The sequence below is a fragment of the Lolium perenne genome, chromosome 3 (assembly GCF_019359855.2).
Source record: "Lolium perenne isolate Kyuss_39 chromosome 3, Kyuss_2.0, whole genome shotgun sequence".
NCBI lineage: Eukaryota > Viridiplantae > Streptophyta > Magnoliopsida > Poales > Poaceae > Lolium > Lolium perenne.
The window spans coordinates 151,884,963-151,898,966 of record NC_067246.2 but is presented as its reverse complement, the minus strand read 5'-3'; positions in this window follow the sequence as shown (position 1 = coordinate 151,898,966).

The following is a 14,004-nucleotide window of genomic DNA, read 5'->3' as shown; positions in this document are numbered from 1 at the left end:
AACCCAAAACAGCAGAAAACAGGAACTGGCACTTCGGCATCTTGTTAATAGATTAGTTCCGTAAAATGCATCAAAACGATATAAAGTGTGAACAAAACATGTAGGTATTGTCATAAAACTAGCATGGACCATCAGAAATTATAGATACGTTGGAGACGTATCAGCATCCCCAAGCTTAGTTCCTACTCGCCCTCAAGTAGGTAAACGATAACAAAGATAATTTCTGAAGTGACATGCTACCAACATAATCTTGATCCAATAATGATGTAAGGCATGTGAACTGAGATCAAATCATTCAAAGCAAATGTCTATATTGATATAAGAGATGATAATGCAAGAGTTAAACAAGCTAGAAGTTTTCATGAACTATTGCTTTAAAGACATGAAACCGTACAAAGTTCATTAAAGATGTTTTAAGTATCCAGCATAGAAGTTCTATCCTTCATTCCAAGCATCAAGTAAATTTTCACAACATAGAAGGATTCAGTCAAGTACAAATAAACATGAACGTCATGAATCAACTGTTTCAAAGCTTACTCAACCGGTGAGCGCAAGCATTTGGTATTGGCACCAGGATGTTATGGAAAAAAGAACGTTAATGGGGGTTTGGAAGGCCAATGAAAGAAAGTCTTACAAAGTTATAAGTGATTATTAGACAAGAGGAAGTCTTATAATCGAAGCTATGCGAGGAGTAGTGATTGCCATGCAACGGATGCACATAGAGCTATATGTGTATGAAAGCTATCCAATGGAACTAGTGGGGGTGCATCCAACTTGGTTGCTCACGAAGACCTAGAGCACTTTTGAGGAAGCTCATCATTGGAATATACAACCCAAGTTCTATAGTGTAAATTCCCCACATAGTTATACTAGTAAAACATGAAAACTCTCTCATATGGAGTGTAGGTGCTAAACATGAGCACAAATGATGACTATGAATACTGCAGGTGCTAAAACATGAGCACAAGTGTGGATAAAAGATAGTAATGCTGCCCCCTTTTTCTTTCTTTCTTCTATCTCTCTTTTTTTATTTTTCTTTTTTTCTATTTTTTTCTTTTTCTTTTTCTCTTTTTGATGGCCTCCATGGCTCTTTTCACTTTTAGGGGCAACATCCTAATATGACAACACACTTTTTGGTACAAATAACTCATAATGAATAAAACATTATGTATAAAATTGTATGCCTCTGCCAGTGTAGCAGGATGTGCAATGATGTAGCGTAACATGGGTAAACCACACATCAGCTGTATAGAATCATGCAAAGCAATATGTAAATAATGAATGACAACAAGTCATGTAATGTAAAATGGAAGTTGCAAGGCAATATATCTCGGAACAGCTATGGAAATGCTGTGGTAGGTAGGTATGGTGGCTGTTTTGAGGAAGATGTATGGGCTTATGTGTAGGAGAACAAGAGAAAGTCCTCCCACGGGTTTGGATGTACTGGCAAAGTATGCACAATTCTCAATGTGAGCAAAAGGGAATGCACAGTACCGAAGAGGCTAGCAAATTTTGATCGTGGAAGTTCCAAAAACTGTAGCTTAACATTAGTCAAAAAGAACTCACAAGCTTATTGCAAACAACTAGCAGGTTCATCATTAAGAGCATGATTAAAATTCACTCCAAGGAGGGCCGTTCACGGTGGCACAAGTACCCCGCTAGCTCCCTCGACCTTCAGCACAACTTAGTTATTACGATGAACTCTTAGACATGGAAAGCTATCAAGTCCAACTACACCTTCAACTATTTAAGTAGAGTTTGTAGTACGGCACAAGCTTAAAGACAACAATCCACTACTGATTTTAACTCATTTAAACAACAAGCCTTACCATCTAAATACCTCAAAACGTTTGCAAAGAATCAAGTTATCAAAGCTCAATGATCTACAAGATTATGCAAGTATTTCATTATACCCCTACCACATGCAACATTTCCTGAACCAACCAAATAACAATGAACGAAGCAGTTTTCAATCTTCGCCATGAACACTAAAAATAAAACTAAGAACACATGTGTTCATATGCAACAGCGGAGCATGTCTCTCTCCCACACAAGCATGAATTTATTCAGAGAATGAAAATAAAAAAAACGAAAACAAAAGCACACAGACGCTCCAAGTAAAGTACATAAGATGTGACGGAATAAAAATATAGTTTCACTAGAGGTGACCTGATAAGTTGTCGATGAAGAAGGGGATGCCTTGGGCATCCCCAAGCTTAGATACTTGAGTCTTCTTGAAATATGCAGGGATGAACCATGGGGGCATCCCCAAGCTTAGACTTTTCACTCTTCTTGATCATATTGTATCATCCTCCTCTCTTGACCCTTGAAAACTTCCTCCACACCAAACTCAAAACAAACTCATTAGAGGGTTAATGCATAATCAAAAATTCACATGTTCAGAGGTGACACAATCATTCTTAACACTTCTGGACATTGCCCAAAGCTACTGGAAGTTAATGGAACAAAGAAATCCATTCAACACAACAAAAGAGGCAATGCGAAATAAAAGGCAGAATCTGTCAAAACAGAACAGTCCGTAAAGACGAATTTTTTAGAGGCACTGGACTTGCTCAAATGAAAATGCTTAAATTGAATGAAAGTTGCGTACATATCTGAGGATCACTCACGTAAATTGGCAGATTTTTCTGAGTTACCTACAGAGAACCCTGCCCAAATTCGTGACAGCAAGAAATCTGTTTCAGCGCAGTAATCCAAATCTAGTATCAACCATACTATCAAAGACTTTACTTGGCACAACAATGCAATAAAATAAAGATAAGGAGAGTTTGCTACAGTAGTAACAACTTCCAAGACACAACAAAACAGTAGCAAAATAAAGACATTGGTTATCTCCCAAGAAGTTCTTTCTTTATAGCCATTAAGATGGGCTCAGCAATTTTAATGACGCTCACATAAGAAATAAGAGTTGAAGCAAAAGAGAGCATCAAAAAGCAAATTCAAAACAAATTTAAGCCCAACCCACTTCCTATGCATAGGAATCTTGTACACAAATAAATTCATGAGAAGCAAAGTGACAAGCATAGGAAGATAAAACACAAATAACTTCAAGATTCTCAACATGTAGAGAGGTGTTTTAGTTCCATGAAAATTTCTACAACCATATTTTCCTCTCTCATAAAGATTTTCATTAGCATCATGAGCAAACTCAACAATATAACTATCACATAAAGCATTCTTATCACGAGTCTCATGCATAAAATAATTACTACTCCCAACATAAGCATAGTCATTCTTATTAATTGTAGTGGGAGCAAATTCAACAAGGTAGCTATCATTATCACCATAATCATCAAATATAGGAGGCATAGTATAATCATAATTAATTTTATCCTCAATAGTAGGTGGATGATAGTCATCATTGTAATCATCATATATAGGAGGTAAAGTATCATCAAAGTAATTTTTCTCCTCAAAACTTGGGGGACTAAAAATATCATGCTCATCAAAACCAGCTTCCCCAAGCTTAAATTCTTCCATAGTATTATCAACAATGGTGTTCATACTAATAACATTGCTACTAGCATGCAAATAAGGTTACATAGGTTTTTTAATTTTCGCATCACACAATTTATGTCTTAACTCAGGAAATAGATTAAAAAGCTCACTCTTATTTTCCATTATGCCTAACTAGTGAACAAGAAACAAAAAGATGCAATTGCAGGATCTAAAGGAAATAGCTTCGAGCACTCACACACCAGCAACAGTGCTAGGAAATAGCTTAGTAGTCGGAGGATGTGAATACCTTTTACCTTACCTCCTCGACAACGGCGCCAGAAAATAGCTTGCTGTCTACTGCTGGCGCGCAGTTGACGTGGGATGTAGAAATCTCTGTGGTGTAACTTTTCTTCGTTCCCCGGCAATGGCGGCACAAAATAGCTTGTTGTCTACTGTTGGCTCCTTTTCCTGTAGACAGTGTTGGGCCTCCAAGAGCAGAAGTTTGTAGAACAGCAGCAAGTTTCCCTTAAGTGAATCACCCAAGGTTTATCGAACTCAGGGAGGAAGAGGTCAAAGATATCCCTCTCAAGCAACCCTGCAATTACGATACAAGAAGTCTCTTGTGTCCCCAACACACCTAATACACTTGTCAGATGTATAGGTGCACTAGTTCGGCAAAGAGATAGTGAAATACAAGTAATATGGATGGATATGAGTGGTAATAGCAATCTGAATAAATATGGCAGCAAGTAAACATGTAACAAAACAGTAAATAAACGGAGATTCGATGTTCGGAAATAAGGCCTAGGGATCCTACTTTCACTAGTGGACACTCTCAACATTGATCACATAACGGAAACTACTCTACACTCTCTTGTTGGATAACAAACACCATTCATTGTGTAGGGCTACAAGAGCTCCCTCAAGCCGGAGTTAACAAGCTCCACAACATCCGGAGTTCATATTTAAGTAACCTTAGAGTGCATAATAGACCGTTGCAATTTAGACCGAGTACTAACATAGCATCCACACTGTCAACAATAGCTATGAAAAGGGGAATAGATCGCATCAATACTATCATAGTAATAGTTAACTCCATAATCTACAAGAGATTACAATCATAACCTATGCCAAGTACTACATGATGCACACACTGTCAACACTACATCATGGAGGAGGAATAGAGTACTTTAATAACATCACTAGAGTAGCACATAGATTGATAGTGATACAAAGCTCATCATATGGATCTCAATCATGTAAGGCAGCTCATGAGATCATTGTATTGAAGTACATGGGAGAGAGATGAACCACATAGCTACCGGTAGAGCCCTCAGCCTCGGGGGAGAACTACTCCCTCCTCATCATGGGAGACAGCAACGGCGATGAAGATGGCGGTGGTGTCGATGGAGATGCCTTCCGGGGGCACTTCCCCATCCCGGCGGCGTGCCGGAACAGAGACTTCTGTCCTCCGAATCTTGGCTTCGCGATGGCGGCGGCTCTGGAACTTTTCTCGTATCGTGGCTTATTCGTCTCGAAGTTTTAGGTCACCAGGGCTTCAATAGGAGAAGAGGCGGAGTCGGAAGGGTCCTGGGGGCCCACACAGTAGGGGGCGCCCCCCTTGGCCGCGCCGCCTTGTGGGGTGGGCCCCCCTGGCTCCCCTCTGACCCCTCTTCGGTGCTCTGGAAGCTTCCGGGAAAAATAAGATTCTGGGCGTTGATTTCGTCCAATTCTGAGAATATTTCCTTTGTAGGATTTCTGAAACCAAAAACAGCAGAAAACAGGAACTGGCACTTCGGCATCTTGTTAATAGGTTAGTTTCGGAAAATGCATCAAAACGATATAAAGTGTGAACAAAACATGTAGGTATTGTCATAAAACTAGCATGGAACATCAGAAATTATAGATACGTTGGAGACGTATCACATATCCTGTTATTATTAGTGCTAAGCTTTCAGATTTTGAGGAAGAAAGATTATTGGAAATATTGAAGCAACGCCGAGGAGCTATTGGATACACTCTTGATGACTTGAAGGGGATTTCTCCCTCTATTTGCCAACATGCCATCAACATGGAAGATGATGCAAAGCCTGTTGTTGAACATTAGCGTCGTCTAATTCCTAAGATGAAGGATGTGGTAAGGAATGAGGTATTAAAACTTCTCGAAGCCGGTATTATATATCCTATTGCTGATAGTAGATGGGTTAGTCATGTGCATTGTGTTCCTAACAAAGGAGGAATAACTGTTGTACCTAATGATAATGATGAGCTCATCCCTCAAAGAGTAGTTGTAGGGTATAGAATGTGCATTGACTTTCAAAAAGTTAATAAAGTTACTAAGAAAGATCATTACCCTTTACCTTTTATTGATCAAATGCTAGAAAGGTTATCTGAAAATACTCATTTCTGCTTTCTTGATGGTTATTCTGGGTTTTCACAAATTGCTGTTAGAGCTAAAGATCAAGAGAAAACCACTTTCACTTATCCCTATGGAACTTATGCTTATAGGCGTATGCCTTTTGGTTTATGTAATGCTCCCGCTACTTTTCAAAGATGCATGTCTGCTATTTTTCATGGCTTTTGTGAAAAGATTTTCATGGACGATTTTTCTGTCTATGGGAATTCTTTTGATAACTGTTTGCGAAACCTTGATAAAGTTTTGCAGAGATGTGAAGAAACTAACCTTGCTCTTAATTGGGAGAAATGCCACTTTATGGTTAATGAAGGAATTGTATTGGGACATAAAATTTCTGAGAGAGGTATTGAAGTTGATAGAGCTAAAGTTGAAGCAATTGAGAAGATGCCCTATCCTAGGGATGTTAAAGGTATTCGTAGTATTCTTGGTCATGCTGGTTTTTATAGGAGATTTATTAAAGACTTCTCTAAAATTTCAAAGCCTCTTACTAATCTTCTTCAAAAAGATGTACCTTTTGTTTTTGATGATGATTGTAAAGAAGCTTTTGAAACTCTAAAGAAAGCCTTAACAACTACTCCTGTGGTTGAACCTCCTGATTGGAATTTACCATTTGAAATTATGTGTGATGCTAGTGATTTTGCTGTAGGTGTTGTTCTTGGACAGGGAGTAGATAAAAAATTGAATGTTATTCATTATGCTAGTAAAACTCTTCATGCTACTCAAAGAAATTATGCTACGACTGAAAAAGAATTATTAGCTGTAGTTTTTGCTTGTGACAAGTTTAGACCTTATATTGTTGATTCAAAAGTCACAATTCATACTGATCATGCTGCAATTAGGTACCTTATGGAAAAGAAAGATGCTAAGCCAAGGCTTATTAGATGGGTGCTTCTTCTGCAAGAATTTTATTTACATATTGTAGATAGGAAAGGTCCTGATAATCCTGTTGTTGATAATTTGTCTAGATTGGAAAATATTGTTTATGATCCTGTTCCTGTTAATGATAGTTTTCCAAATGAACAATTGGCTGTAATAAAGGTGAGCTCGCAAGATAGTCCTTGGTATGCTGATTATGCTAACTTTATTGTTTCCAAGTACTTGCCTCCAACCTTTTCAGCTCAGCAAAGGAGGAAATTCTTTTATGACTTGAGGCATTATTTTTGGGATGACCCACACTTATATAAAGAAGGAGTGGATGGTATTATGCGAAGATGTGTTCCCGAATATGAACAACAAGAGATATTGAGTAAGTGTCATGGTAGTGTTTATGGAGGACATCACGCCGGAGATAGAACCACACAAAAGGTTCTACAGTCAGGTTTTTATTGGCCAACTCTCTTTAAAGATGCAAGAAAGTTTATTTTATCTTGTGATGAATGTCAAAGAGTTGGTAATATCTCTAGACGCAATGAAATGCCTGTGAATTATACTCGTGTTATTGAACCATTTGATTGTTGGGGGTTTGACTTCATGGGTCCTTTCCCTTCTTCAGAAGGTAACACTCATATACTTGTTGCTGTTGATTATGTTACTAAATGGGTGGAAGCCATACCCACAAAAAGTGCTGATGGTGAGACCTCTTTAAGAATGCTTTTAGATGTTATTTTTCCTAGGTTTGGAGTACCTAGATATCTTATGACTGATGGAGGTTCTCATTTTATTCTTGGTAGTTTTAGAAAAACTCTTGCTAAATATGGTATTAATCATAGGATTGCTTCCGCTTATCATCCTCAAACTAGTGGGCAAGTAGAATTATCAAATAGAGAAATTAAATCTATCTTGCAAAAGACTGTTAATAAATCTAGAAAAAATTGGGCTAGTAAGTTGAAGGAAGCGTTGTGGGCTTATAGAACTGCTTATAAAATTCCTATGGGTATGTCTCCTTATAAAATGGTTTATGGAAAAGCTTGTCATTTACCTTTAGAACTAGAGCACAAAGCTTATTGGGCTGTAAGAGAACCTAATAAAGATTTTAAACTTGCCAGTAAGAAAAGGTTGCTACAATTGAGTTCTTTAGATGAGTGGAGAAGTGAAGCCTATGAAAATGCTAAACTCTTTAAGGAGAAAGTTAAGAAATGGCATGACAGAAGAATTATTAAAAGAGAATTTAATGTTGGAGATGAAGTCCTATTGTATCTGTCTCGTCTCAGATTTTTTGCAGGGAAATTACTCTCAAAATGGGAAGGACCATATGTCATTGTGGAGGTGTATCGTTCAGGGGCAATAAAAATTGGTTCTCTGAAAGGTGACGCCACACAAGTGGTGAATGGACAAAGACTCAAGCATTATATTTCTGGAGATTCTTATAATGAAGATGTTGATGTTATTCGAGTGGTGACTCCGGAAATTTTCATCAAAGATCAAATTGATAGTTCTGTAGAGTTTGACTTCGAATAGGTAACAGTTTTAGTAATAAAAAGTCCGCGTTTAACTTTCCGAACAATATTTTTGCTATTTTTAGAAAATATGAAAAATTACGAGATCGAATCGAAGCGGAGGAGACGCACGAGGGTGCGTCCCCACGTGGTGGCACGGGCCCCACCCTGGCCGCGCCGCCATATGGGGACGGCTCCTCGGAGTCCCTCTTCCACTCTAGTTCGACCTGGTACTTTCCTTTTGTCGTGAATTTTTTTGCTATGTAATCCCCCGGATCCCCCGAGGTCCGTATATCGTCTTCTCGTCGTGTTTTGTTTCGACCTATTTCTGTTCAGATGTCGTCGCAAGGTTCATCCTCACAAGATTATTCAATGCGAAGCAACCGTGAGCTCTTCCAAGATCTAGATCAAGGAACTTTCGTTGGATGGGTGGAAGAGGAAAGGGTCGTGACAAGACAGAAAGAGATGGATGATAGCGTCAAGGAGGAAGTGAAGAAGATGTCATCAATAAAAAGAGAGCGGCAAGCTGTGGGGAGTAAGCCAATCTTGGTGGGATCGGTTAGCACTCGACGTTCTTTTTCTCATAACTTGCAGGGACCTTTACCACCTGCTCCAATCCTCGACTCTTCCCCTGCTGTGGAGGAAGCTCTTCGGGTTACCAATGAGTTTTGTGATCAATACCTTGTTCTGAGAAGGGAAGTGGAGATACTTCAAGAGGAGAACAACCGACTTCGCAGAATGCTAGAGCAATTCCTCACTCCCATCAGTGTCGTTCCACCATCACCACCGAAGGAGTAATTCATCATTGGTATTGGCACCCCCTTGGTTTGTTCCAAGCTTGGGGGGAGTGCCGCGGTATCACAACATCGCTATCTTTTACCTTTTTACTATCAAGTAGTGTCATATCATGAGTAGGGAAGTTATCATATAAGATGGTTTGCAGCGTGGAAGTATCTCTCTTTTAGTTGGTTATGTATGTATCCCTTGGTGTGAGTTATCGTTATGGAATATTAATGAGAAGTTTTATCATTTACGTTTTGCACACCTTATTTTAGTTTGCAATTTATGTTATATGATTGATCTTGTTGTTAGTATTGGTATCACTTTGGGAGCATCAAGTAAACCTATTTGGTTTTGGAAAACTTAGCATTGGTCAACAACAACAATACTTTGAGGCTTAAGTAGAAAAGAGGGAAATACATGTAGATATATTATTTCGTTATCTTTCTTTCTTGTTAGCTAATGAGTTTAGTATTCTGAAGTTAAAATTGTTTGTGCTTACAAGGAAGATGCATGATTGTTTTTGTCACATGTATATTTGTTTGTTTTCCCTCAACCCTTATGCTTGCTAACCAACCTTGCTAGCCAAAGACATGTACTGAGAGGGAATGCTTCTCGTGCATCCAAAACCTTAAACCAAACCCATGCCATTTGTGTCCACCATAACTACCTACTATGTGGTATTTCTCTGCCATTCCAAGTAAATACTTCATGTGCTACCTTTAAACAATTCAAAAAGTTATTATCTATTATTTGTGTCAATGTTTTATAGCCCATGAGCAAGTATGTGGTGTTTTATCTTTCAATCTTGTTGGGCAGACTTTCACCAATGGACTAGTGGCACATCTGCTTATCCAATAATTTTGCAAAAAGAGCTGGCAACGGGGTTCCCAGCCCCAATTAATTAATTTTCATTAATAATTCTCTTCACGTGTTTTGCCCTGATTCATCAGTAAGCAACTTAATTTTGCAAATAGACACTCCTCCATGGTATGTGAAATGTTGGAAGGCACCCGAGGATTCGGTTAGCCATGGCTTGTGAAAGCAAAGGTTGGGAGGAGTGTCATCCATAAATAAAACTAAAGTACATGTGTAAACAAAAGAGAAGAGGGATGATCTACCTTGCTGGTAGAGATAACGTCCTTCATGGGAGCCGCTCTTTGAAAGTCTATTTGGCAAGGGGGTTAGAGTACCCACTACCATTTGTGGACAACAACAAACACCTCTCAAAACTTTATTTTTATGCTCTCTTTATGATTTCAAAACTTTAAAAGCTCTAGCACATGATTTAATCCCTGCTTCCCTCTGCGAAGGGCCTATCTTTTACTTTTATGTTGAGTCTGTTGGAGATATGCGCAAGATGCAATAATAAAAGTGGTTATTATATATCTTTATGTTTATGATAAATGTTTATATACCATGCTATAATTGTATTAACCGAAACATTGATACATGTGTGATATGTAAACAACAAAGAGTCCCTAGTATGCCTCTTAACTAGCTTGTTGATTAATGGATGATTAGTTTCATAATCATGAACATTGGATGTTATTAATAACAAGGTTATATCATTGTATGAATGATGTAATGGACACACCCAATTAAGCGTAGCATAAGATCACGTCATTAAGTTATTTGCTATAAGCTTTCGATACATAGTTACCTAGTCCTTATGACCATGAGATCATGTAAATCACTTATACCAGAAAGGTACTTTGATTACATCAAGCGCCACTGCGTAAATGGGTGGTTATAAAGGTGGGATTAAGTATCCGGAAAGTATGAGTTGAGGCATATGGATCAACAGTGGGATTTGTCCATCCCGATGACGGATAGATATACTCTGGGCCCTCTCGGTGGAATGTCGTCTAATGTCTTGCAAGCATATGAATAAGTTCATAAGAGACCACATACCACGGTACGAGTAAAGAGTACTTGTCAGGAGACGAGGTTGAACAAGGTATAGAGTGATACCGATGATTAAACCTCGGACAAGTAAAATATCGCGTGACAAAGGGAATTGGTATCGTATGTGAATGGTTCATTCGATCACTGAAGTCATAGTTGAATATGTGGGAGCCATTATGGATCTCCAGATCCCGCTATTGGTTATTGGTCGGAGAGAGTACTCAACCATGTCCACATAGTTCGCGAACCGTAGGGTGACACACTTAAGGTTTGATGTTGAAATGGTAGAACTTGAATATGGAATGGAGTTCGAAGTATTGTTCGAAGTCTCGGATGAGATCCCGGACATCACGAGGAGTTCCGGAATGGTCCGGAGAATAAGATTCATATATAGGAAGTCATTTTATAAGTTTGAAAATGATCCGGTGATTTTGCGGAATGTTCTAGAAGGTTCTAGAAAAGTCCGGAAGGAATCACTAAGGAAGGAGGAGTCCCGGAGGGACTCCACCTCCCCATGGCCGGCCAACCCTAGTGGGGAAGTCCAAGGTGGACTCCACCTAAGGGGCCGGCCACCCCCCCCCCCACATGGAAGGGGGGAATCCCACCTCAAGTGGGAGTCCCACCTTGGGTAGGTTTCCCTACTACATGGAAGGTTTTGGGTTGGGGTCTTATTCGAAGACTTGTAGTCCAACACTTGGGGGTTCCACCTATATAATGAGGGGCCAAGGGGAGGGGGCCGGCCACCCCAAGACCACAAGGTGGCCGCACCCTATAGTGGTCGGCGCCCCCCTCTCCCAAACCCTAGCCGCCCCCTCTCTCCTCCACCTCTCCCGCACGCTTAGCGAAGCTCCGCCGGAGTTCTCCACCACCACCGCCACCACGCCGTCGTGCTGCCGGATTCAAGGAGGAGCTAATACTTCCGCTGCCCACTGGAACGGGGAGAAGGACGTCGTCTTCATCAACACCGAACGTGTGACCGAGTACGGAGGTGCTGGCCGATCGTGGCACCGTGATCAAGATCTTCTACGCGCTTTTGCAAGCGGCAAGTGATCGTCTACCGCAGCAACAAGAGCCTCATCTTGTAGGCTTTGGAAATCTTCAAGGGTGAGTCTCGATCATCTCCTTGTTGCTCCCGTCTTCTAGATTGCTTCTTGGCTTGGATTGCGTTCTCGCGGTAGGAAATTTTTTGTTTTCTATGCAACGAATCCCTACAGTGGTATCACAGCCGTGTCTATGCATAGATGGTTGCACGAGTAGAACACAATGGTTTTGTGGGCATTGATGCTCTTGTTGTCTTTAGTTTGAGTACTTTGCATCTTTGTGGCATAGTGGGATGAAGCGGCTTGGACTAACTTTACATGACCGCGTTCATGAGACTTGTTCCTCGTTCGACATGCAACTTGTATTGCATAAGAGGCTTTGCGGGTGTCTGTCTCTCCTACTATAGTGAATATTCAATTTACTCTTCTATTGACAACACTAGTATCACCGTTGTGGTTCATGTTCGTAGGTAGATTAGATCTCTCTCGAAAACCCTAAACCACGTAAAATATGCAAATCAAATTAGAGACGTCTAACTTGTTTTTGCAGGGTTTGGTGATGTCATATGGCCATAATGTGATGATGAATATGTATGAGATGATCATTATTGTATTGTGGCAACCGGCAGGAGCCTTATGGTTGTCTTTAAATTTCATGTTGAGTAGTATTTCAAAGTAGTTGTAATAGTTGCTACATGAGGTGAACAACCATGAAGACGGCGCCATGGACCTTGACGCTACGCCGACGATGATGGAGATCATGCCCGAAGATGATGGAGATCATGTCCGTGCTTTGGAGATGAAGATCAAAGGCGCAAAGACAAAAGGGCCATATCATATCACATATGAACTGCATGTGATGTTAATCCTTTTATGCATCTTATTTTGCTTAGATCGCGACGGTAGCATTATAAGATGATCCCTCACTAAAATATCAAGATATAAAAGTGTTCATCCTTAGTAGCACCGTTGCCAAGACTTGTCGTTTCGAAGCATCTCGTGATGATCGGGTGTGATAGAATCAACAAGTGCATACAACGGGTGCAAGCCAGTTTTGCACATGCGGATACTAAGGTGGCCTTGACGAGCCTAGCATGTACAGACATGGTCTCGGAACACGTGATACCGAAAGGTAGAGCATGAATCATATGATTGATATGATGAACACTTTGAGTGTTCGCCATTGAAATTACACCTTGTCTCGTGATGATCGGACTTAGGTGTGGTGGATTTGGTTCGTGTGATCACTAATACAATGCGAGGGATATTGTTTTGAGTGGGAGTTCACCTAGATTTTTAATTATGTTGAATTAAAATTTGAATTCAATTTGTCATAAACTTAGTCTAAACTATTGCAAATATATGTTGTAGAGATGGCGTCCCCAATCAATTTTAACCAGTTCCTAGAGAAAGAAAAGCTTAAGAGCAACGGTAGCAACTTCACCGACTGGTTCCGTCATGTGAGGATCTTCCTCTCTGGCGGAAATCTGCAATATGTGCTTGATGCACCGCTAGGTGACCCTCCTGCAGAAACTGAAACTAATGAAGTAAAGAATGTTTACGCAACTCGGAAAGCTCAGTACTCTCAAGTTCAGTGTGCCATCCTGTGCAGTCTGGAAGCCGATCTTCAAAAATGTTTTGAGCACCACGATCCTCATGAGTTAGTCAATGAGCTGAAAGCTATATTTGAAACTCATGCGGCCGTGGAATGCTATGAAGCATCGAAACACTTCTTCAGCTGCATGATGGAAGAAGGCAGCTCCGTTAGTGAGCACATGCTCGCCATGACCGGGCATGCGAAGAAACTCAGTGACTTGGGAATAGTGATTCCTAACAGACTGGGGATTAATCGTGTCCTTCAATCACTGCCACCAAGTTACAAGAACTTTGTGATGAACTACAATATGCAGAACATGAACAAAGAGTTACCTGAACTCTTTGGCATGCTAAAAGATGCTGAGATTGAGATCAAGAAAGAGCACCAAGTGTTGATGGTCAACAAGACCACCAGTTTCAAGAAACAGGG